Genomic DNA, 25,321 nt, shown 5'->3' on the forward strand with positions numbered 1-25,321 from the left:
CCTGGCATTAGAATGGACAGGAAGGGGTTTAATGTGACCCTGCCCCTCTCATTAAGCGAGTGACCAAAGAGCAAATGAGACCCTGCAAGTCCATCCCCAGGGCAACATGAGGTGATTGAGAGTCCAATGTGAGAACAGAAAAAGAAGAGATCAAAGTCAGTCTCCCCGTGGGGAGTGGCAATAAACAGCCCAGAAGATAAGTTTTTATGCCCATAAATATCTTACATGATGATGAAGAGAATACACAGATGTGTGAAAACCTCATAAACAGGGAAGTGGCTCTGTCCCAGCTGCTCACAGAGAACTGCATCACCGTCCACTACCCCAGAGGAAGGAGGGAAGACTAAAGCCAGAATGACCTCCATTCGTGAGGCTTGTTTCAGTCGAAATGGATCTAGTTCTTTGGTAGAAATTTTGTCTTCCTGTAGGGAGGTAGCTCGGAGAAGGCAGTGGCACCCCACTCCAGTACTCTTGCCTGGAAAATCCCATGGACGGAGGAGTCTGGTAGGCTGCAGTCCATGGGTCGATAGGAGTCGGACATGACTGAGCGACTTCACTTTCACGCATTGGAGAAGGAGATGGCAACCCACTCCAGTGTTCCTACCTGGAGAATCCCATGGACAGAGGAGCCTGGTGGACTACATGGACACGACTGAGCGACTTCACTTTCACTTTTCACTTTCATGCACTGGAGAAGGAAATGGCAACCCACTCCAGTGTTCCTGCCTGGAGAATCCCAGGGACGGGGAGCCTGGTGGGCTGCCATCTATGGGGTCGCACAGAGTCGGACATGACTGAAGTGACTTAGCAGCAGCAGCTATATAGTAAATCCTTGTTGCATATCTATTTTCTGTATAGCAGCTTCTATCTGTTAATCCCGTGCTCCTACTTTATCACTCCCCTTGCCCTCTCCCCTCTGGTAACCATGTTTGTTTTCTGTGTCTGTAAGTCTGTTTCTGTTCTGTATATAGATTCTTTTGTGTCATATTTAGATTGCACATATAAGTGATAGCGTGTGATATCTGTCTTTCTCTGACTTCTTTCACTTAGTATGATGATCTCTGGGTCCATCCATGTTGCTGCAAATGGCATTATTTCATTCTTTTTTATGGCTGAGGAATTATGATTACTTCTGAGCTTTCACTACTAGTAGTAATGTGCGATCACCAAGTGAATTGTGAGATCTGTATAGCCCAACCTGTATACAAAAATGGAACAGGGAATGAACTAAACCCATTTACCATTCATTGACATCTACAGTATGCCTTGCTTTGCAGCTGGGAAGAGTAGTGTGGGAGCAGGGGCAGCAGGTTGAAAACTGTGATAGAATCTCTGATGCCAAGAAAATGAGTCAATACCTGTGGTAGAAAAAAGATGGGTTAGTACCACTATCTGTGTTGACAGTTTGAGATAACGGGTGTTAGTAATTTTCTAGAAAGAGATTTCCTATATATTGAGAAATACTGAAGGGAGCAGGAAAGTCACAGTGTTTGAGTGCATCCTATGCCTCCTGATTGTCTACATATAAGCAAAGGCCCTGCTCCTGACCTTGAAGAGTATTTCCCATTGCCAATCAATGCTGCTGGTAGAAGCCTGCAACAATAGTCTTTCTGGAGCCATACCCAGACACAACTCACTGTACCAAACAAGGCTCCTAAAAAGAAGCTTTCTTGGAGTGGGCTCCATGTGCCGCTCCTCTGCTGCGTGACTCTCTAGCACCAGGGTCCAATTAACATCCATGAAACTGACCCATCCTACGGGACTCTTTCCTGCTTGGAAGTACCTGTCGCATAATTGGGGCTGGAGCACTACTCTAACCATGAAAATAGTGTGGCTAATGGGTAGGAACTCAGGGAAGGGAGGAGTCTTAATTTCAGGTGGATTACCTGAGAGCTTCTGATGACCTCCTTACTGTCCCTCCATCACCCCCACCATGATCACTACCGCTCTACCAGTGTTCTTCCTCTCACGATGGGACAACAGCTGGCTTTCTGTACACTTGTCTCAGCAAACCAGGAGCTGTATAACTAAACACCAAGCAAGTGTTCAATAAAAGAAATTACAGAAGCCTCCAGAGAAGGCAATGGCACCCCTCTCCAGTACTCTTGCCTGGAAAATACCATGGACGGAGGAGCCTGGTGGGCTGCAGTCCATGGGGTCGCGAAGAGTCGGACATGACTGAGCAACTTCACTTTCACTTTTCACTTTCATGCATTGGAGAAGGAAATGGCAACCCACTCCAGTGCTCTTGCCTGGAAAATCCCATGGACGGAGGAGCCTGGTGGGCTACATGGACACGACTGAGCGACTTCACTTTCACTTTTCACTTTCATGCATTGGAGAAGGAAATGGCAACCCACTCCAGTGTTCCTGCCTGGTGAATCCCAGGGATGGGGAGCCTCATGGGCTGCCGTCTATGGGGTCGCACAGAGTCGGACACGACTGAAACGACTTAGCAGCAGCAGCAGCTGAGTGTCACACTTCCTGAAAAGGTACTCAAATTCAGGGTTGTTTGTTTGATAATTTTTATTTTAACATTGTTCTGGCCAAACAAAATGTATCTACAGTCCATATGCTAGCTTCACAGGCCACCAGTGGGTTACTTCTGATGTGGACCATTCTTCCTTTCATGAGCAGCTTTAAATTTTTTATTTACTTATTTTAGTGAGGTGTAGTTGATTTATAATATGATGTAGGTTTCAGGTAAACAACATAGTGATTCACAATTTTTAAAGGTTATACTCCATTTAAAGTTATTATGAAATAAATATTAGCTATATTCCCTGTGTTGCACAATATATCCTTGTAGCTTATTTATTTAGACATAGTCATTTGTACCACTTAACCCCCTACCCCTGTATTGCAGCTCCCTCCCTTCCCGCTGGTAACCACTAGCTCATTCTCTGTATCTGTGAGTCTGTTTCTTTTTTGTCTCATTCAGCAGTTTGTGGTATTTTTTAGATTCCACATATCATACAGTATTTTTCATTCTCTGCCTGGCTCATGTCACTAGGCATGATACCCTCCTAGTCCTCTCTCAACCTCAATTGTGCACTTGAATCACATGAAGAGTTTTAAAAAATATACTCATAAGGGACTTCCCTTGTGATCCAGTGACTAAGACTCTGGCCCCACCCAGCTTTGATCCCTGGTCAGGGAACTAGGTCCCCCATGTCACAACTAAGAGTTTGTATGCCACAACTAAGACTCAGCACCGCCAAATAAAAATAAATATTTAAAGAACAAAAACATAGCCATAAACGAGTTCTTGGTTCTATACCAGACCAATTCATCCAGAATCTTTGGGGGTGGGAACTGGGCATTACTATTTTTCAAAAGCTTCCTTAAGGAGTCTACTGAGCAGCCAGGTTGGAGGACCATCATTTCAGGCTGCTTTGCTGCTGCTCCTCCAAACTCAGAGAAGCAGAGACAGCCCTGAGAAACAAGCCAATAGGAACGCCCTCAGATACACTTTGGATGAGGCTAAGTTTGGAGAAGACACTTTCAAGGATGTTGGTGGTGGTCCTTGTAGTTCCTACAGATTCCTGCAGACCTGGCTTATCTCCTTAGATAAGGAGATTAAGACCTGGCCAGTGCTACTATCTATGTAGAGTACATCATGTGAAATGCCAGGCTGGATAAAGCACAAGCTGGAGTCAAGACTGCCAGGAGAAATATCAATAACCTCAGATATGCAGATGACACCACATTTATGGCAGAAAGTGAAGAACTAAAGAGCCTCTTGATGAAAGTGAAAGAGAAGAGTGAAAAAGTTGGCTTAAAGCTCAACATTCAGAAAACTAAAACCATAGCATCTGGTCCCATCACTTCATGGCAGATAGATGGGTAAACAATGGAAACATTGACAGACTTTATTTTGGGGGGCTCCAAAATCACTGCAGATGGTGACTGCAGCCATGAAATTAAAAGACGCTTGCTCCTTAGAAGAAAAGCTATGACCAACCTAGACAGCATATTAAAAAGCAGAGCCATTATTTTGCCAACAAAAGTCCATCTAGTCAAAGCTATGGTTTTTCCAGTAGTCATGTATGGATGTGAGATTTGGACTATAAAGAAAGCTGAGCACCAAGGAACTGATGCTTTTGAACTGTGGTGTTGGAGAAGACTCTTGAGAGTCCCTTGGACTGTGAGGAGATTAAACCAATCAATCCTAAAGGAGATCAATCCTGAATATTCATTGGAAGAACAGATGCTGAAGCTGAAATTTCAATACTTTGGCACCTAATGTGAAGAACTGACTCTTTCGAAAAGACCCCGATGCTGGGAAAGATTGAAGGCAGGAGGAGAAGGGAATGACAGAGGATGAGATGGTGGGATGGCATCACTGACTCGATGGACATGAGTTTGACTAAGCTCGGGGAGTTGGTGATGGACAGAGAAGCCTGGTGTGCTGCAGTCCACGGTGTCATAAACAGCCGGACATGACTGAGCGACTGAACTGAACTGGCTCTCAGCCTTGAGAACTTCATCTGTATATCTTCCCCTATAAGCTTCACCTCTAACAACCCATCCTCAAGCATTTCTATCTACTACCAAAACACAAATGCTGAGAACTAGGCCTTGCCCTCCAGCAAGGCAGGAATCCAGTCCCCTTATGACTCCAGGGAACGTGGTTCAAAAGGAAGGTGGTTGAGTGGAGCAAAAAGAAGAGAGACAGAAAGAACAACAAATAAGGAAAGAATGAAAACATGGAACACACGGCTAAGTAGGAGCTAAGGGCCTCACCCAACCACAGCTTCAACTCAGACCATTAAAGTCCCACATGTTGATGCCCACACATGGTCACAATGCATTGTGTATTAGTGTCAAACTTTTAAATTAGCTTAAGGTTTAAAATGAATTATTTCTTAACATGCTGTGTCCAGGGTCTTTTTTTTTTTTTTTTTTTTTTTGGTGGACTGCACAAGAAGTAGCTGAGAATGAATCTGTAAAAGAAAAAGTCCTCTTCATATCTTGAATTTGAAGGTAAGGCTGAAAGAAATGATAACCTAACTTCTGTGTTTTAGATGCGAAGAAACTGAGGTCCAGGATGGTGGAATGACTCCTCTAACATCACACAACTATCTTGTGGCAAAGCTAGATGTGGTATCAAGATCCACAGTCAAAACATCCATCTCTGCCAGTATAGTCTGGGTACAGCAGCAGAATCCTTCCCAATAGAGATTCTGTAAGGCCCACATCAACTGGCCAGAGTTGTACATCCTAGATGTGTTTTCATCTCTGTTCTAGGACACGCATTGGGAGGCAGTTGGTTGGCTGCTCAGTTGCTTGTCGTGTCCGACTCTCTGTGACCCTATGGACCACAGTCCATTAGGCTCCTCTGTCCACGGGATGTTCCTGGCAAGAACACTGAAGTGGGTTGCCATGCCCTCCTCCAGGGGATCTTCCTGACCCAGAGATCAAACCGACATGTCCTGCATCTCCTGCATTGCAGGCAGATCCTTCACTGACTGATCCACCTGCGAAGCCCACTGGGAGGTAGGGGTGACCTTAAAAGACACATGCATAAACCACAAGGATTCCTTCTGTTCTTCCCCATGGATGGGTATGCAGAGTCTGCCATATCCTTCTTAGACTGTGTGGGTCAATGATACAGAGCATCCCTGCTGGGGGACAGTTTGGACACTAAATATCTGAAAGAAAATAGCAAATCTTCATCACCCAAAATCCCAAAGGTAGCTAAATGACCACATAATTGACTGAACCAAAACACACAGAAAAACACAACTGAATATGCTGCCCACCAACTGCTGTTATTAAAGGATAAAAATCATATCCCCCCCAAGTCATCATTAAAAATCGAGATAAAAAAGTTGAAGGCATTTTAATTTTTTCTTCATAAATCTGGATACTCATTTTTAATTCCTAAGCTCTTTATTACCCAACTAGGGGCTTATCCTTTCACTGGCAGCTTCCCTTCTCCATTTCTCTCTCTTCAGCATGGACATCACATTGACCCCCAAGTATAGCAGCAGTTCCCCTTCTTTCTCCCATAGATTCTCAGGCTCATGTGAAATAGAAAAGCCAGGGGCTCTACACATGCTCTCAGTCCCCTGTAGAAAAACCCACAGAAGATCCCTCCTCCTCTTCCTAGTCTCTGCTGGGCAGACTCAAGCAACCCACTGCTGTGACTGCTCCCTCATCTCTCTCTGTTCCCTGACTTGGGACATTGCCTCATTTGCTCAGAATCATTTTTTTATCCTCAGATAATTTTCTCTATCACATATTTTAGTGATTATTTACTTATTCATCTTTCCTAATCAAAGTCATACTTCTTGTGGACAGAAACTACATTACTGTCATTTTATACTTTTCAGCATCCAGTAGGTTATGTAGTTAATGAGTTATTATATACATGAGTGAATGAAAGAAATAAAGGCCAAAATGAAGGAAGTAGTTTTACTACCTTTGTTTATGCTGATGGTCCTTTCTTTAAGGGAAATAGACATTTTGTCCAGCTATGTATAAATGAAAGTTGCTCAGTCGTGCCCAACTCTTTGCAACACTATGGACTATAGAGTCCATGGAATTCTCCAGGCCAGAATACTGGAGTGGCTAGCCTTTCCCTTCTCCCAAGGGTCTTCTCAACCCAGGGATTGAACCCAGGTCTCCCGCTTTGCAGGCAGATTCTTTACCAGCTGAGCTGCAAGGGAAGCCCAAGAGTACTGTACTGGGTAGCCTATCCCTTCTCCAGAGGATCCTCCAGGGGATCTTCCCGGGTCTCCTGCATTGCAGGCGGATTCTTTACCAACTGACCCAACTGTGTATATAAAAGCACAATTAGAAAAGAAGTGTTTCAAAACACAATTTTACAAGGGTGACTTCCACTTGATTATGCCAAAAACGAGAGCCCAATGAACCTAAAGTTAATGTTGATTTTAAAAATGTATTGATCTGGTGTTTCTTGGTGATTTAATATAGGCTTTAGACTGCAGGCTGAGTAGCTATGTAGAATTAGCAGAGAATCAGCCCTAAAGAGAACAGTTGTAAAAGAGAGTCAAAAATGCCCCAAATAGTTCCTTCGTTGGGTTGTTGCAGAGCCCTATACCTACTGAAATTAAAAACTACTATTCTTCAGAACAGTAGTTCTGAAGTTTTATTTTTATTATTCTTGAGATAATTCAATAATCAGATATTGAATGCCTATGAATCATTAGATCTGAACATATTGCCAAGGATGTTTCTTGCCTACAGGCATAGAGCACTAAATGGTAGACTCAGTAGCATGGAATTGTTTACTTTATTAACCAACTAGGAACACTTCTATCCTAGCAAAGATCAGGGATTTAAGCAAAGTTAGGCAGTTAAGTTTTACTGGCCAGTATTCTTCCGTTAGAAGTATTTCCTTTGACACTGTTCCTTTGTGGTGACACCTTGTATGGAGAAGGCAATAGTACCCCACTCCAGTACTCTTGCCTGGAAAATCCCATGGACAGAGGAGCGTGGTGGGCTACAGTCCATGGAGTCACAGGGTCGGACACGACTGAGCGGCTTCACTTTCACTTTGTGTGAGATGGAATTTGCATAATTTTTTGGCTCATCTTAGGGAAAAATAGATTTTCACTTTCTTTAAATGAATGGGCTATTTTCCTTCAGGACCAAATCAGCCTTGTCATTTGAATAAATGTCCCAAACCATGCAGCCCAGGTGATGGCATTTGCACATCACTCATGAGGATCTCTCCTATGACACCAAACAGACATTTACAACTTGTTAACTAACTACTTGAATTTTAAAAAGTTTAATTCAGAGGACACATTTTGTCATTCTCCCTGGAAGACTGCTTATGGCTACATAGTTTTCACAATGCCCACTGTGAAATCTCTGACTTCTAAATCTACAGAAGACCCATATGGAAAAATTCCTTCCTGTGGGGCCCTAAATGGGAAACCTTAAAAAGAAGGGCTAGCTTTGCAGTTTAGGGCTAAGATGGCACCTGGCGGAAGAGATGAGGGCGTGGCTTAAGTTGTTTGTCAAAATTTTTGATTGGCTCTCTTGATTTCCGTGCACGTGGACAACGCGTGACACCATAGACCCCTGTCATGATGTAAGCACATGGTAATCTGACCTTTAACTTGATTGGTAGAACTATGGAAAGTCCCTCGCAAAACCCCCCCTGCTTGCCTATATAAACCAGGAGCTTACGACAATAAAGCGGAACTGCTTAGACAGAACCCCTGTCGCATCTGATTGTCTCTCGCTCGCCGAGGGGCTGGGTTGGCGGACAGCAGGCTCAATTTTCCTCGGGACCCCTCAGCTCTGCTGACGGAAGTTCCACTGCCTCTCTCTTTCTGCGGAGTGCCCCCTGCACCTTCCTTTCCAATTTTACTATCAGAAAATTAATCCTCAAGTGAGTTATGTATTTCTTGTGGGTCAAGTTTATCAGTCTCTAAACTGGTTGTAATATCACAATAATCAGACAAAGACGAGAAATAAAAGAAAATCAAATTGGAAAGGAAGAAGTAAAACTGTCACCATTTACATTTGACATGCCACAATTCAGAAAAATCCTAAAGGACCCACCAAAAACCTACTAGAGCTCAATCAATTTGGTAAAGTTGCAGGATACAAAATTAGCATCCTGAAATCTGTTGCATTTCTATACATTAACAATGAATTATCATAAATAGAAATTAATAAAACGATCTCATTTACCATCACATCAAAAAGAATAAGATATCTAGAAATAAATCTAAGAAAGTAAAAGACCTATACTTGGAAAACTATAAGACACTGATGAGAGACATTGATGTTGACACAGCAGATGGAAAGATACACTGTTTCTAGGGATTAGAAGAATTAATATTGTTAAAATGACCAAATTACTCTAGGCAATCTACAGAGACAATGCAATCCCTATCAAAATACTAATTGCATTTTTCACAGAATTAGACCAAAAATAATTCTAAATTTTGTATGGAAACACAAAAGACCCTAAACCGCCCAAGCAATCTTGAGAAAGAGCAGAGCTGGAGATATCATGCTTGCTGATATCAGACTATACTATATAACTACAGTAATAAAAATCAGTATGATAATGGTACAAAACCAGATACATACATCAGTGGAATAGAATGGAGATCCCATAAACAAACTTACACACTAGGGTCCATCAATCTATGACAAAGGAGGCAAGAATCTAAAGTGAGGAAAAGACAGTTTCTTCATTACGTGGTGCCAGGAAAACTGTGAAAGAATGAGATAAGAACACTTCCTCATACCACATAAAAAATAAACTCAAAATGGCTTAAGGACTTAAGTTTAAGATTGGAAACCATAAAACTCTTAGAAGATAACACAGGTAAAATACTCGTTGACATAATTTATAGCTGCATTTTTTTATCTGTCCCCAAGGCAAAGGAAACAAAGACAAAAATAGACTGCTGCTGCTGCTGCTGCTAAGTCACTTCAGTCGTGTCCGACTCTGTGCGACCCCATAGACGGCAGCCCATGAGGCTCCCCCGTCCCTGGGATTCTCCAGGCAAGAACACTGGAGTGGGTTGCCATTTCCTTCTCCAATGCATGAAACTGAAAAGTGAAAGTGAAGTCACTCAGTCGTGTCCGACTCTTACCAATCCCATGGACTGCGGCCCACCAGGCTCCTCCAAGACTAGTAGGATCTAATTAAAGTTAAAAGTTTTTTCACAGAAAAGTAAACCATTGACAAAATGAAAAGACAACTTACTGAATGGGAAAAAATATTAGCAAATGATATGATCAACAGGGGATTCATATTCAAAATATATAAACAGCTCATACAACTCAATATCAAAAATCAAACAAACAACTTGATTAAGAGTGGGAAAAAGACCTGAATAGAAAATATACAGATGGCCAACAGGCAAATGAAAAATGCTCAAGATCGCTAATCATCAGAGAACTGCAAATCAATGCCACAATGAGATATCACCTCATGCTGTGCTGTGCTGTGCTTAGTTGCTCAGTCATGTCTGACTCTTTGTGACCCCATGGACTGTAGCCCACCAGACTCCTCTGTCCATGGGATTCTCCAGGCCAAAATACTGGAGTGGGTTGCCATGCCTTCTCTCAGAGGATCTTCACAACCCAGGATCGAACCCATGTCTCCCCCATTGCAGGCAGATTCTTTACTATCTGTGCCACCAGGGAAGCCCAAGAATACTGGAGTGGGTAGCCTATCCCTTCTCCAGGGGATCTTCATGACCCAGAAATTGAACTGAGGTCCCCTGCATTTCAGGTGGATTCTATACCATCTAACCGACCAGGGAAGCCCTATCACCTCATACCTCACACCCATCATCAAAAGACCACAAATAACAGCCATTGAAGAGGATGTGGAGAAAAGGGAACTCTAGTATATTGATGGAAGGAATATAAATTGGTGTAGCCACTATGGAAAACAGTATTGAGGTTCTTTAAAATAGTTCTAAAACTAGAACTACCATATGATCCAGCAATTCCACTCCTGGGTATCTAGCTAAAGAAAACAAAATCACTAATTCAAAAAGATACACACGTTCCAGTGTTCACAGCTACTCTATTTACAATTGCCAGGATATGGAACAACCTTGTCCATCAACAGGTGGGTAAAGAAGATATGCTACTTACACACACACACACCCCACCCCACTAGAGTACTACTCAGCCATGAAAAAGAATAAAACTTTTGCTCTTTACAACAATTTAGATGGACCTGGAGGGTATTGTGCTTAGTGAAATGTCAGAGAAAGACAAAGACTGTATCTTATTACTTATAGGTATAATCTAAAAAATAAAATGAATGAATATAACAAAACAGAAACAGATTCACAGTGAACAAACTAGTGATTACCAGTGGGGTGAGGGAAGGGAGGAGGAGCAAGACAGGAGTAGGGGATTGAGAGGTACAAACTACTCTATACAAAATAAATAAACTACAAGGATATAGGGGCTTCCCTGGTGGCTCAGATGGTTAGAGTCTGCCTGCAATGCAAGAGACCCAGATTCTATCCCTGGGTTGGGAAGATCCTCTAGAGAAGGGCATGGCAATCTGCTCCAGTACGCTTGCCTGGAGAATTCCATGGACAGAGGATCCTGATGGGCTACAGTCCATAGGGTTGCAAAGAGTCAGACACAACTGAGTGACTCACACTTTCACTTCATTTTCACTGTACAGTATAGGGAATATAGTCAATATTTTGCAATCAAAACAGTATGGTACTGGCACAAAAACAGAAATATAGTCGAATGGGCAAGATAGAAAGCCCAGTTATAAACCCACAAATCTACAGTTAATTAAACTATGACAAAGGAAGCAAGAATATCAAATGGAGAATGGTCTTTCAATAAGTCATGCTGGGGAAACTGGACAGCCACATGTAAAAGAAAGAGAACATTCTCTAACACCATACAGAAAAGTTAACTCCAAATAGATCAAATACTTAAATGTAAGATCACATCTATAAAACTCCTAGGGGAAAACATAGACAGGACACTCTTTGACATAAATTGCAGTAATATCTTTTTGGATCCACCTCTGAGAGTAACGAATAGAAACAAAAATAAACAAATGGGACTTAATTAAACTTAAAAACTTTTTGTATAGCAAAAGAACTATAAACAATTAAAAGACAGCCTATAGAATGGGAGAAAATATTTGCAAAGAATGCAACCAACAAGGGATTAATCTCCAAAATCTATTAATAGAAATAGCCAGTGCAGCTCAACCAAACCAACAAACCACCAAGGATTCCAAAAAAAAAAAAATTGGCAGAAGATCTAGATAGACATTTATCCAAAGAAGACATAGAGATGGACAAAAAGCACATAAAAAAATGTTCAACATCACTCATTATCAGATAAATGCAAATCAAAACTACAGTGAGGTATTACCTCAAACCAATCAGAAAGACCATCATCAAAAAGTCTACAAATAATAAATGCTGAAGAGTCTGTACAGAAAAGGGAACCCTTTTGCATGGTTGGCTTGGGTTGTAAATTGTTGAGAAGGAAATTCATTGGAGAAGGAAATGGCAACCCACTCCAGTATTCTTGCCTGGAGAATCCCAGGGACAGAGGAGCCTGTTGGGCGCTGTCTATGGGGTCACACACAGTCAGACATGACTGATGTGACTTAGCAGCAACTGTGGAAAACAGTATAGAGATTCATCCAAACACTAGAAATAGCATTACCATATGACCCAGAAATTATACTTTTGGGAATATATACAAAGGAAATAAAAATATGATATTAATGAGATATATGCATACCCACATTCATAGCGACATGATATTCACAATAGCTAAGACATGGGAACAACTTAAGTATCCATCAGTGGATGAATAAATAACTTGTGAAATATATATATATATATATACACACTATTCTACTATGTGTGTATATATATGTACATATATACACACATACAACCCACTCCAGTACTCTTGCCTGGAAAATCCCATGGACTGGGGAGCCTGGTGGGCTGCAGTCCATGGGGCTGCTAAGAGTCGGACTCGACTGAGCAACTTCACTTTCACTTTTCACTTTCAAGCATTGGAGAAGGAAATGGCAACCCACTCCAGTGTTCTTGCCTGGAGAATCCTAGGGACGGGGGAGCCTGGTGGGCTGCCGTCTATGGAGTCGCACAGAGTCGGACACGACTGAAGTGACTTAGCAGCAGCAGCAGCACACACACACACACACACACACACACACACACACACGCAAGAATAGTACTCAGACATAAAAAGAAGAAAATCCTGCCATTTGCAGCAACATGGATGGGTATTACGCTAAGTGAAACAGGTCACATGAAGACAAATGATGATCTCATATGTGGAGTTTGAAAAAAGAAGAAGAAAAAACCCAAACTCATAGAAAAGGAGAATAAATTTGTAGTTATCAGAGGCAGAAGATAGTGGATGAGAGAACTGGATGAAGGCAGTCAAAAGTTTCACACCTCCAGTTATAAGTACTGGGGATGCAATGTACAACATGATGACTATAGTTAACACTGCTATAGGATAGATTTGAAAGCTGTTCAGAGGATAGATCCTAAGAATTCTCAGCAAAGGTAAATAAACATTCTTTTTCCTTTTTCTTTTTTCCTTTAGTTTCCTTTGTGTATGTGTGTCTATATGAAATGATGGATGTTAACTAAACTTTTTTTCTTTTTTGCCACATCACATGGCATGTGGGATCATAGTTTGCTGACCAGGGATCGAACCTGCGCCCCTGCCTTGGAAGCACGGAGTCTTAAAAAAAGGGAAGTCCCCTTAACTAAACTTCTTGTAGTAATTTTTTCACAATATAGACAAGTCTTTATGCTGTTTACCTTAAACTTATACTGTGCTATATGTCAATTATATCTCAATAAAACGGGAGGAGAAAAGATATCACAGGAGTTGACTGGTCAAGGGTATTTTCTAGTTCACCTACTCCAACCAACTCATTTTACAGCTTAGGACAATGAGTTTTAGTGTGAGTTCAAGGTTGCAAACTAATTAGCAGCCAAATGTAGGTTTCTGGATCCCAAATTCAGAGTTCTTGTGATTACATTGCCATAAAACATGTATTGTTAATCTTTCATGGGTCACATCAGAAACATGATCTGACTTTACATGCTAGATCTTGAGCTTGAAATTAGGACAGGACAGAGTTGCCAGCTGTCAAAGTGAATCCTAAGGAGAGAGAACTGAATGGGGCAGGGGTGGTACGAGCAGGAGGTTGGAAGACTTTTAAATATAAATGATGGCTGGGATTGCTGGGAGGGGGAGACAAGACCTAGCATCAAAGTTACAAGGAGAGTATTGAGAATGGTCAGTTTCCAAAAGATCGATTTGCCTGTAGGATAGGAGTGAAGAAAAAAAAAAAAGAATCCTCAAATATATTAGGGTTGTGTCCTTTATTCATCTGTTCCAGCATCTTTGTTGTCTGAGATATCATAAGATGGGCATCTCTGAAGTTTTAGAATAAATAAACAAAATATACTATCAAAATCCCACAGCTTATAAATCCCTTCCCTTCTTCACACAAAAATTGTAAATATAGGAAGGATTTCATTTTAAAGCACTCCAAGAAACTGTCCCTGATTATTACTATTATTCGTCTTCCCACTCCTCCTCCCTTCCCCATCCGCCTCTTTATTGACTTCTCTCTGAAATAAATGTACCACTATCTAGGCTCTGAAATTTAAGCTGTTTATTGTAATTTGACTTACAGTGTGTGTGTGCCCAGCTGTGTCCGACTCTTTTGACTGCATGGACTGTAGCCTGCCAATCAATGGGCTTACCCAGGCAAGAATACTGGAGTGGGTTGCCCCTTCCTACTCCAGAGGATCTTCCTGATCCAGGGATCAAACCTGGGTCTCCTGCGTTGTCAGGTGGAGTCTACCAACTGAGGCATCTGGGAAGACTCAACTGTTATACTATCGTAACTATGAAGGAACTTCTCTGAAAGGACTACTCCCACAGAGAAGAATCCAGACTTTAACAGCCCAAAGAAATGCTTTCCTGTGTTACTTCTTTGGAAGTTAATTCCTTGCTCTTTATACACAACCATGATCCCCCTGTTTTATGATGGCTGGTAACTGAAGCAGGCTATAGAAGTAATTATGTAACCATGTCAACCTGTTACATGGTTGTAAGACAGTCTCCATTTTCAAATACACACATGCACACACACTTTCAAGCTGAGAGTCTTCACTGTGCAGGTTGTGAAACCGTGAATCATTTATTTAAAGGGAGAAATGTGATTTTGTAATTGTGAAGACTAATGAAATTGTACATAGTCGATGAATTCATTGATTATCTCAAGGTCTGACAATCTTATTAAACTGCTTTCTAGACTCAATTTGAACTCTCATCCTCGGAAAATAATAAGCCACTTTGGGGAACATGGTAATGTATAGAGTCATTAAGCTTCTCAGTAAAGATTGTATTTTTTCGTAAGATTTTCCTGTATGGGTGTGAGAATAAAGTTAGAACAATTTCAGAGGGATTAAGTACACAGAAAGGAATTCATTCCAAGCAATAATTTGGAAAGTTGTATTTGAACCTTTATTAGAGCTGTAAGCCCTTAGAACTTACCTGAGCCTATGGAGTTCTGTTATGTGAATTCAGTGGGCTGGAGAAAATTTTGACAATGATTCTTTAATGTCACAGTCGACCCTAGAAGTGAAGGACAGGGAAGCCTGGTGTGCTGCAGTCCGTGGGGTAACAAAGAGTTGGATACAACTTGGTAACTGAGCAATAACCCTAGAAAAACTAAGCTACACTTCCCAACTACTCTAGTTTTATGAGAAAAATAGCAAGTGCTCAGAACAATTTCCCCTCAAGTGTTCTGCCATAGGACTGGTTCTTAAATCTGGGTAACCTCCAAATCTCCTGGAGGGCTGGGTGCCAGTCCCAGAATTCCTGATTTAGTAGTTCTGAGTGGGGCCCAGGAATTTACATTTCTACCAACTACCCAAGTGATACTTATTCCCAGGACCACGCTTTAAGAACTAAAGATTAGTGTATATATATGTGAATACACACACACACACAGACTTTCATTATATGACACATATGTGATTTTATACATATACATATATGTATGGGCTTCCCTTGTAGCTCAGTTGGTAAAGAATCTGCCAGCAGTGCAGAAGACCTGGGTTCAATTCCTAGGTTGGGAAGATCCCCTGGAGAACCAAATGGCAATCCACTCCAGTATCCTTGCCTGGAAAATCTCATGGACAGAGGAGCCTGGTGGGCTGCAGTCCATGGGGTCACAAAGAATTGGGCACGACCGAGCGACTAACACTTACTTACACTTCCTTACTTATATATGTGTATGGGGGGTGGGGAGAGAGAGAGTGAATGATAAAGCAAAGGTAGCAAGTGTTAATTGGTGAATCTGGATAAAAAGTATTTGTGAATCCTTTACCCTTAATGCAACTTTTCTCTAAGTGTGAAATTATTTCAAAATTAAAATTAAAATATTATACCATGGGGTTTCCCTGGTGCCTCAGTGGTAAAGAGTCCATCTGCCTGCCAAGGCAGGAGACACAGGTTCGATTCCTGATCTGGGAAGATCCCACAAGCGATGGAGCAACAAAGCCCACGTGCCCAAACCACCGAACCTATATTCTAGAGCCTGGGAGCCACAGCTGCTAAGCCCATGAGCCACAGCTGCTGACGCTTGCATGCCCCAGAGCCTGAGCTCTGCAATAAGAGAAGCCATCCACATAAGAAGCCTGAGCACCGCAGCTGGAGGGCAACCCCCATGCATGCAACTAGACCTTCTGATTCAAATGCTTCACTCTCTAACTCTCATCTGTTTCTTCAGAGGAATTAATGTACTTGACACTTAACTAAAGGTTTACTCATCATAATCTCTTCCACCCTACTTTATCTTCTGAAAGTTCTGCATGGAAGCCATTTTTCATCTAGCTTTGTTCATGGGCAAATTATAAATCTTTATTGCCCAAGGGTTTTGAGAGAGACAAGGTCAGGGCCAAGATTTTAAAGAAGCAAACCTTGTCTCTGGTACCCAGATTGAATAAGAGGCTAGTTTTAACAATTGTTTCAACTCTAGTGCTATAATTCATGCTGATATTCTTTGATTTGTAGTTTTTGTTTGTTTAATCCTAATCATCCAAAAACTGGGTTTCTAAACCTAATAGCTATGTAGGGTGAACCAGTCACACACACACACACACACATACACAAAACGGCATAGTTTTATTTATTAGGCTGCAGAGAAGTTGTTGGAAAGCCTGAAGGAAAAGCAGATGGTTCTTTTTTTTAAAAAAAAAAATATTTCCTGGTGAATTTGGGATACTTTCCTATAAGAAATTACAGATCATTATTTTCCAAGTTACAGCTTTAGTCAGACAGATGGCACAAGAAAAAGAACAAGCATTCTAGAGCATTTCCATGGTGATTGCAGAAGAGGCGTGGCCTGTTTGCAATGATGTGTAGTGCAGCATCTAGGGTGAAGGTAAATCCCATGGGATTCATTCTGCAACACCCATGGATTTGAAGCTATTCAAAGGATATTTGTTGAGCCTCCATTGTCTCAAAAACAGTCTCCTGTTTATAGAGGGGAAGGAAGGAGAATGTCAGACAACACATTATTGGTTTTTCCCTCTAGAAGTATACAATATTGAGTGACATACATATGGATAAGAGCATTAATGAAATCTGTGAATTTGTCATTAATACAGCATTTTATTTAAACAAGTGCTGTCTACATAAGAAGTGGCAAGAATACAATCCTGGTAATCTGGGTTAACAGCAGCTTCTTTATTTGTACACCATGTCTGAGGCATTGAAGCCCTATGACTAAGAATCTGAGTTCTGAGCCAGACTGCCCATTTCATTTCCAAGCATTGCCATTTCTTAGTTGATCGACCCTCCATAATATTTAAGTTTACTGACTCTCAGTTTCCTCATCTATAAAAATAGGAATAATAATGGTGTGTAACTCAAAGAGTTGTTAAAAGGATGCCACGAGTTAAGGCACAGAAAGGGTTTGGAACAGGTAGGTGTTCCATACATGTTGGCTATTAGCAAGAGGTATAAGCCCTCAATGCAACTTTATTCGCTAGTTTTCAAAAGACCAAGCTCATCTGATCTGAAGCAGAGAAAGAACAGAGTGGTTAAGATGACACTATTATCTGGCTCGGTAACCTTTGGAAGCAGCTTCATGTCTCTAACCCTCAGTTTTTTCCTCTGGAAAACAGAGAATGTTGTAGTCACCTGTTGTGGTCACTGTGCAGAAACGAAATGGACCCCTCACTCAAAATTTGGTTTGGATGTGGAGACCAAGGATGTCACACAGACACACGAAGAGGGTCTGGGAAGATTTATGACTCACATAAGGAGGTTTTCTGGGGGACTCTAAGGTGGTTTCCCAAGTAACTCCAAGAACAGTTTAGGGGAACAAGGGAGGGACATTGGCTTTGATGTTTTATAATGAAGGGGTGGGGCTGGGGTAAGGGTTCCCACTTACAGCGGTTTACATGGTTTTAATTTCCCAGCAGCACCAAAGTAGGGAGTGCTTGTGTTTTGTTTGTTTGTTTAATAAGCTCGCCAAGATATAGGGTAAAAGGGCAAAGTGGGGCCTGACAGCTGTCAGCAGCGAAGCATCAAAGATGCGGTCAGGGACTTCCCTAATGGCACAATGATTAAGAATCCATCTTGCAACGTAGAGGATGTGGGTTCAGTCCCTGCCGGGGAACTAAGATCTCACAGGCCCCAGGGCAGCTAAGCCCATAAGCCGCAATGGAGGATACCATCAGCTGCAACAGAGACCTGATCCAGCCAAAATGAATAAACAAATAATTTGTTAAAATGGGGTCAGATTCTATATTAGACCACCTCAGATGATTGTTATGAAGATTACATGAAATTACGCACAAACAGACTTAAACTCAGTGGCTAGCAAATAGTAAATACTCAATAAATGCTACCTTTTGAAATAAAAATATTTTCTTCTTAAAAAGAAAAATCCCTCAATTTTTAAAACTTGCCAGAGAACGCAAGAAGCAACACCTGCTTTATTCTTGTTCTATTTGTTTATACTTATATGCATTAAAGAAAAAACTTCAAAATCATCTCTACATGTGAAAAAATAATTACTTGCAGTCTCCAACAGCAGAAAGACTGTGTTCTAAGAATTCTGTTCTAAATTGTCACTTGAAACACTTTTCCCATAGAAACAATGTTATAAATAGAGTTAAGTCCCCGGGGGATGCTCAAATTCGTCCTAAACTCTAACTATAATTGTCCTTGATAGAGCAGCGGACTCTTAGTCCTAGAACAGCCCATGGGTCTCTCAGAACCCCAAGCTCTCCCAGGTCAGAGTGACCCCAGGTGACCTAAGACAGACTTTTGGAATCTAGATTTGGAGGAATTGGCCGAATGGGAGCTGAAAAGCATGGTTTGACTGATGGGGGCCTGTATGCAATTATCAAAGCACTTCATGACAATCTCTAAATCAAACCCTGATGGGAGTGGCTCTGGGGGCCTCAAGGCTGTCTCACATCCCTGCGTGTGTGTGGAGCGGGGTAGTGCTTACCTTGAAGGGTAGGGATGCTCCAACTCTCTGCCATCCTAGAGAGGGGTTTGTCCAGGGACAGGACACTCCAGGGGTGGACCATACCCTGGGGGAGGGGAAAACAGGGTTCTATTTCCTAGAGGCATATTCTGAGGTGTAGGACACCTGGAATGAGTGGTTGAGCAGAACTGTCTCTGGTTTGTGGAAAAGGCCAGGCCCAAGCCCTAAGCCAGTCTCAGAGGGTGTGCCTCGGCACTCTCTCTCATCTACACTAATGGTCCTTCTGCGCTGTGGGGAACTACAGGGGTGACATTGGATAGCAGCGGCAATGTGAAGGAAGACACTGTGGATAGAAGATGAAAACCTTCAGAAGAAAGGGCAGTCTAGGCTCTCTGAGGGGGCAAAAGACAGGCTGGCAGACTAAAAGAGAACAGGATCAGCTCCCTTCATAAACCCACTATGTGTCAGAGACCACACCAAGCATTTTATCTGTATGATGCACTATTACCATCCCATTTTATAGATGGAGAAAATGAGACATGAGGAAATTAAATAACTTGTTTAATGATCAGACAGCTAGTGAGTGGCAGTGCCAGAAATTGAACCTAATAAGTGGCTTGGCTACTGAGGGTGGGCCTTTAAGTGCTATGCTTTCTCCTCTTTCACACAAAAGCATTCACCTGGTGAATCCCAAAAAGACAAAGAGAGGTATATGTGGCAAAAGGCCAGATTTCCTGCTAGGAAACAAATGGGGGCTGGGACAACTGTGAGTCAAAGTGCCTTCATGTACTGGAATGATCAGGGCAAGCAGGCTACATGCCTCACTCACATGCTGAAGCTAGTTCTCCTTTAAATACAGATGTATCAGATGTGATGGATGCCAGAGATGCACGAACAAGCAAGATTTGGCCCCTGCCCTCAAGATGTTCTCACAGTCTTGTGAGCAAAACAAAGAAGCAACTGAATGAGCTGGAAGGGGTATCAGCCCAGCCAGAAACAGGACTTAGCTTTGACTCTGGAGGGATACATTATGCTCCGCCTGGGCTTCCCAGGTGGTGCAGTGATGAAGGATCCACCTGCTAATGCAGGAGACACAAATTCCACCCCTGGGATGGGAAGATGCCCTGAAGAAGGAAATGGCAACCCACTCCAACATTCTTGCCTAGGAAATACCATGGCCAGGGGAGCCTGGCAGGTGGCAGTCCATGGGGTCACAAAGAGTCAGACACAACTGAGCACAACACAACCCCCTATTTCTCCCTGCAACTCTCTCCCCTCTGCCTGGTGGCCACTGAACATCCATAGGGCTCATTTGAAACCCATCCCTGTGTCTCCTGACCTAGCGAAAGTCCACAGTAATATCCTGCTTTCCCCTCAACATCTCTCAACATCTGAGCTTTACTTGTCCAGGATCTGTCTTCCCATTGAGGGTAATCGCCTTGTCTGTCCTGTTTGCTGGTGTGTCCTTAGCACACAGGACAGCGTAGATGCTTCACAATCAGTCATCAGTTAAACTAGGATCATTTATTTATTTAGTATAAGCAAACTCCATGGAAGGTATGAGAACAATGAGAACCCCTTGATAAAGTTGAAAATTTCTGAAAAGCCTATTTGATGCCTAGGAGTACACTTGTTCTACAGGCACTTTGAGCTGATATTTCTAGATTTATATTATAGAAATTTTTTACACAAGAGTATGGATGTTTGTTTAACTTGTAAGGATGATTTTTCAAGTAATCACCATCTGGCTGGAATTTATAACCAAACTCTTATCGATTGCACAGTATAATTTTTTATAAGGTCATTATGGAGAGAATTTCTAGAAGAGTTCATTATTAATGTTCTTCTGACAACATGCCATGAGATAAAAACATTTGATGCTCATTCTTTTAAAACATTTCCTTTTCATTTTTTTAAACATTTCCCTTACTTATTATTCATATAAACACACCACCAAAGCCTCTTATGATTCTATTAAATGCAATCATATTATTTAGTCTTTTGTAACCAGTAGTAATGTGCCTGCCTCCATGTTAGTAACTGAGTTGAAATGCTACTTTCCAGGCCATAAGACCTGGCCTTACTCCTAAAGTTTGTGCTCCTAGGATGATGGTCTAAACAAGGCTGAGTCTTGGAAAAGTGAGACTTGGCATAAACATAGCAACTACTTCTTCATCAGCCATTTGCAAGGTCTAAGTGAGCTACTGGGGGACAATGCCTGGCACATGGTGAGCAATCATTAGTTGCTATTATCAGTCATTAAGTAGCTATTATTAACATTCTCTCCAGAGCCAATTGCTATCTGCTCCATGATTGCAAAGGTTTTTGTCTATTCACTGCAAAATCGTAAGTGCCACTTAGACTAGTATCTGGTACAGAACAGGGATTTAATATTTATTGAATATTAGTTAATGTAACTCTAAGCCAACATTACCTACTCATGTACCAGGCAGTTGATGGATACCAGGACTATCCTCATCTCATTTCTTTTCTTTGATCCCATTTAAGTTCAGTTCTGCCCAACTCCTGGCCCCTGACTGTCTCTGGTTTTCATCCCCATTCCTCCCTTCTGGACTTTCACACTTCCCCTGATTTCATTGGATTGACCAAGGCACTCTATAATGAGTGTTTCCCTTTTGCTCTTCTCTGCCTGGTTGTCTGAGGGAGAAAATTCTGCCCCACTTTTCATCTTGATAACAAACTCTACTGCCAGCCTCGCTGATTGTTTTTTCAACTATTTATCATCTATGTAGCACACCTCTGGAGAAGGGAATGGCAATCCACTCCAGTATTCTTGTCTGGAGAACCCCATGGACAGAGAAGCCTGTGGGCTACATGGCGTCACGAAGAGTGGGACACGACTGAGCAACTAACACATCAGCACACGTGTAGCACACAGGCCCTGGAGAAACAGCGGTGGAGGAGAAAGGCAGGCTCCCTTGTCTTTGTGATAACAGGCTAAAACCATCATGATCTCTGTTCTTTTTATTATATTGAGGCCCAGAGGTGCAGAGAGACAGGCTGTAGATTCATGAAGGGTGAGAACCATGGCAAAACTGATGAGATGCCCAGCTCTGGCCTCTTGAAACACCCTCACCAAAGAAGGTGTGGGCCAAGGTCACCTGGCATTTCAATAAACAAAGGGTGTTGCCACCATCAAGCCATCAGCCCCTGCGGCCACCACTGATGGTGTACACTGAGGGGAATTCAGGATGGACAAAAAAAGGACATGGGCCTAGACAGTTTCCTTGGGCATATCCAAGGAAAGACTTCAATGACCCCAGACTCTTGCACCTTCCCATACACAGACTAGCTCTAAAATCACTAACCTGAGGTGTCTGCTTTTGTGATTAGCAGTAATCTTGTGATGTTTGACTATATGGTTTTGTTTTTCTCCCAGCGAAAACTATATATCCTGGCTCCTCCCTAACCTCTTTGGAGCAGTTCCTTGGAGTTATTTGAGAGGCTGTCTCCTAGGCTATACTTCTCAGAAAGTCCCTGAATAAAACTTAATTTGAATCGTTCAGGTTGTACATTTTTCTTCATTTGACAGTATATTCCTTTAGAATCCTTGTATCTTAAATATCATGGAATATGCTCCTTTACTTTCAATCCTAAGGACTTAATTGTTGCTGACTACCAAAAAAGCTCACACTTGAGAACCCAGGTAAACTTTACTTCAGTTTCCCATGACCAACACCTCACGCCAGCCTTTAACTTCCATAATGACAAGGCGGGTTGTTGAAAGATAATTCCTGCTGAAACTCCATGATAGCACTGAAATATGCCCCATGAGCTCTTTTAAAGTTTTGCCTCTACACACAGATTCCACTTTGTGTTTCCAGACACTTGGTTGTTTGAGAAGATGCCAAAGTTTTACCTCATCATCATTATGTGAGTGAAATACGTGCTGTGAAAGTCCCTGGACTTTCCTTAATACGCTTAGTACTTAGTAAATGATTATTGAAGCAGTCTCCACAACTTGACTTCCTTTTTCAATTTCTTGGGGGGGGGCGGTGTGGGGTGGGGGTGGCTGCAGGGAAAGTGTGTTGAAAATAAAATACTTCAAAAGCTGTAAGTCCCTTACAGTCATAAACAAAACCTGAATATTTTAAAAGGTAAACTGCATGCTGATAACACTAAATTATAGTAAAATTTTCCCCACATTCTGCAGTTTTACAGAAGAGTATGCAACTAGGTAAGGCTTTTACCAATAAATCAGTGTTTAAAACTTAGATGTCCCTGGTTGTCAGCGCTTTGCCAGCCTGTCTTTCCACAGGAGACACACAAGAACCAAATGGAAATCTTCTCTAAATGTCACGCAGTTGCATAGCAATAATGCTGGCTCTCACTTCTGTGATTGCTTACTGCGTCCCAGGTGCTTCTTTATGTCCTTGACATAGGTTAACACATTTAATCCTCACAGCCACCTTGGGAGGTAGGTGTTATCTGGGAGAAACTGAGGCGCAGAGATGGCCAGAACCATTACGCAAGGCCATATGCTGTGCTGCCCTCTGTCATTCTGCCCCTCTTTGCGACCCCATGTAATGTAGCCCACCAGGCTCCTCTGTCCATGGAATTTTCCAGGCAAGGATACTGGAGTGGGTAGCCACTCCCTTCTTCAGGGGATCTTTCTGAGACAGGGATCAAACTTAGATCTCCTGCATTGCAGGCAGATTCTTTACTGTCTGAGCCACCAGGGAAACCCATGCAAAGTCATACCTGCATGATATTTGCTATAGCCAATATACATTGGCTACCAGGTACTGAATTTTTTTTAACTTGAAGTTTTTTTAAACTCCAGTTTGTTTCCAAAGAAACTTCATGTCTCTAACTGTAGATGGAAAAATCAGTATCACTCGCCATAAATAGGAGGTAACTATGAAAACAGATAGAATGAGCACAAAACAATGTTACTAACTTTCAGCTTGATTCTCTGGCCTGCCAAGATCAGAGATTTGCTTTCTCTTTGTTGAGAAGGAGCGGGAGAAGAGAAGCAGGTGTTACCAAGGTGTTAAAAACACATGAAAACCAAAACATAAGACCAAAAAAAAGTAAAATTTAATGTATGCATTAATGCCACTATAAAAGTTGACTTTCTCCTTAACATAACTGCAACAGATAAAAGACTCTCAAACTTCATTCTCTTATTATGTGCTCTGGATTCCAAACCTGATATTGTCCCTTCTTTGCCCTGTGTTATCTGACTGCCCTGAGCCCAAGGTTTCTATCTGAAAATGAGAACTGCCTTAGAGGTGCAGACATCACATATATACCAAGCCAGGCACACAGTAAGTACTCAAAAAACCACTGTGTTCAGTGGTCACTTCTTGAAAAGACATGCCACCTTATTTCTCTTCTTGAGATGAGACACAGGTTGGGCTGTCTCCTGTCCCTGTGTCAGCAGAGCAGGGGTGGGCTAAGGGTCAGGTGGGTGTGACATTTCACATTCAGCAGAGGCAGGGTAAAGAAGCTGGGAGGGCTACTGATCTGAGGAATCTGCTCATCTGCTAGGGGTCCCGAATAGATGATAAGGAGAGACAGGAAAGTTCAATCATAAATGTCTTAGAACTGTTGGAAAGCAAGGGAGATCACAGAATCCACTCCTCCTCAGGTCATGGGTCAGGACGCAGAGCCTTTGGACTGCAGGACCCTTCCCTGTAATCCCTAAGTAGTGAGAGGCAGCCAGACTCTCAGGCACCTCTGAGCACTGAGCTCTTCCCACTGGATGTCCCATTGGCCCCCTTCTCCTGAGCTGATCAGGGGGCTCCATGCCCTGAAGACCCATATTTCCAGAGTCAGGATCTTAATTTCCAAAATGATCCTTGGTTCCAATGCTATCTAGTAATTTGCTGTAACATTTGTGGCCTTTCTGAAAAAACCTTGCAGTCTCTCTCAAGAAAGCCAAGCCTTTTTTTACTTTCTTGCCAAATCCTGATTACATTAATTTTCAAAAGATAAAACAAACTAAGTCCACAGCAAAGGGAAATAGTTGCACTTGGAGCTTTGGTCTGTCTCAAGACAATTCTGATTCCCTCAAGACAGCATTTGCTGAGTCACATACCATGGAACACAGCCTAGTCTTGCAGCTCCTTTTCCAAAGGAGGAAGACAGTGAGGGGAACCAAAGAGGAGAAGGCGGGACAGACAGGTTACAAACCCAGCGCTGAGTGGTGCAAACAAGTTCCAGAAAAACCAGCAAAAGGAAGCCCCCAACCTTCTCTCAGTCAGACAGGCTGGGTGTTGGGTGTCCATGGTTTGGGGGAGAAAACAGAGGAGAATTTAGTCCTGGGAAAAACAT

At 42.1% G+C, this 25,321-nt stretch overlaps 1 protein-coding gene across 4 annotated transcripts in view; it reads right to left on the bottom strand.

Annotated features, from left to right (window-relative positions):
• The window catches only part of PABIR1 (PP2A Aalpha (PPP2R1A) and B55A (PPP2R2A) interacting phosphatase regulator 1), a 289,879-nt gene that overhangs the window by 233,159 nt on the left and 31,399 nt on the right, over positions 1–25,321 (bottom strand). The window contains exons 2-3 of one of the 4 annotated variants that reach the window (XR_011254352.1): positions 19,043–19,127; positions 16,683–17,052 (exon numbers count right to left, since the gene is read on the bottom strand). The exons of the other annotated variants lie outside the window; for them this stretch is intronic. The gene's annotated coding sequence lies outside the window, so the exon portion shown is untranslated. Of the gene's footprint in view, positions 1–16,682; positions 17,053–19,042; positions 19,128–25,321 lie in introns of those variants that run through there. 4 annotated transcript variants of the gene reach the window in all.

The sequence above is a fragment of the Ovis canadensis genome, chromosome 2 (assembly GCF_042477335.2).
Source record: "Ovis canadensis isolate MfBH-ARS-UI-01 breed Bighorn chromosome 2, ARS-UI_OviCan_v2, whole genome shotgun sequence".
In the NCBI taxonomy this organism is placed as follows: domain Eukaryota; kingdom Metazoa; phylum Chordata; class Mammalia; order Artiodactyla; family Bovidae; genus Ovis; species Ovis canadensis.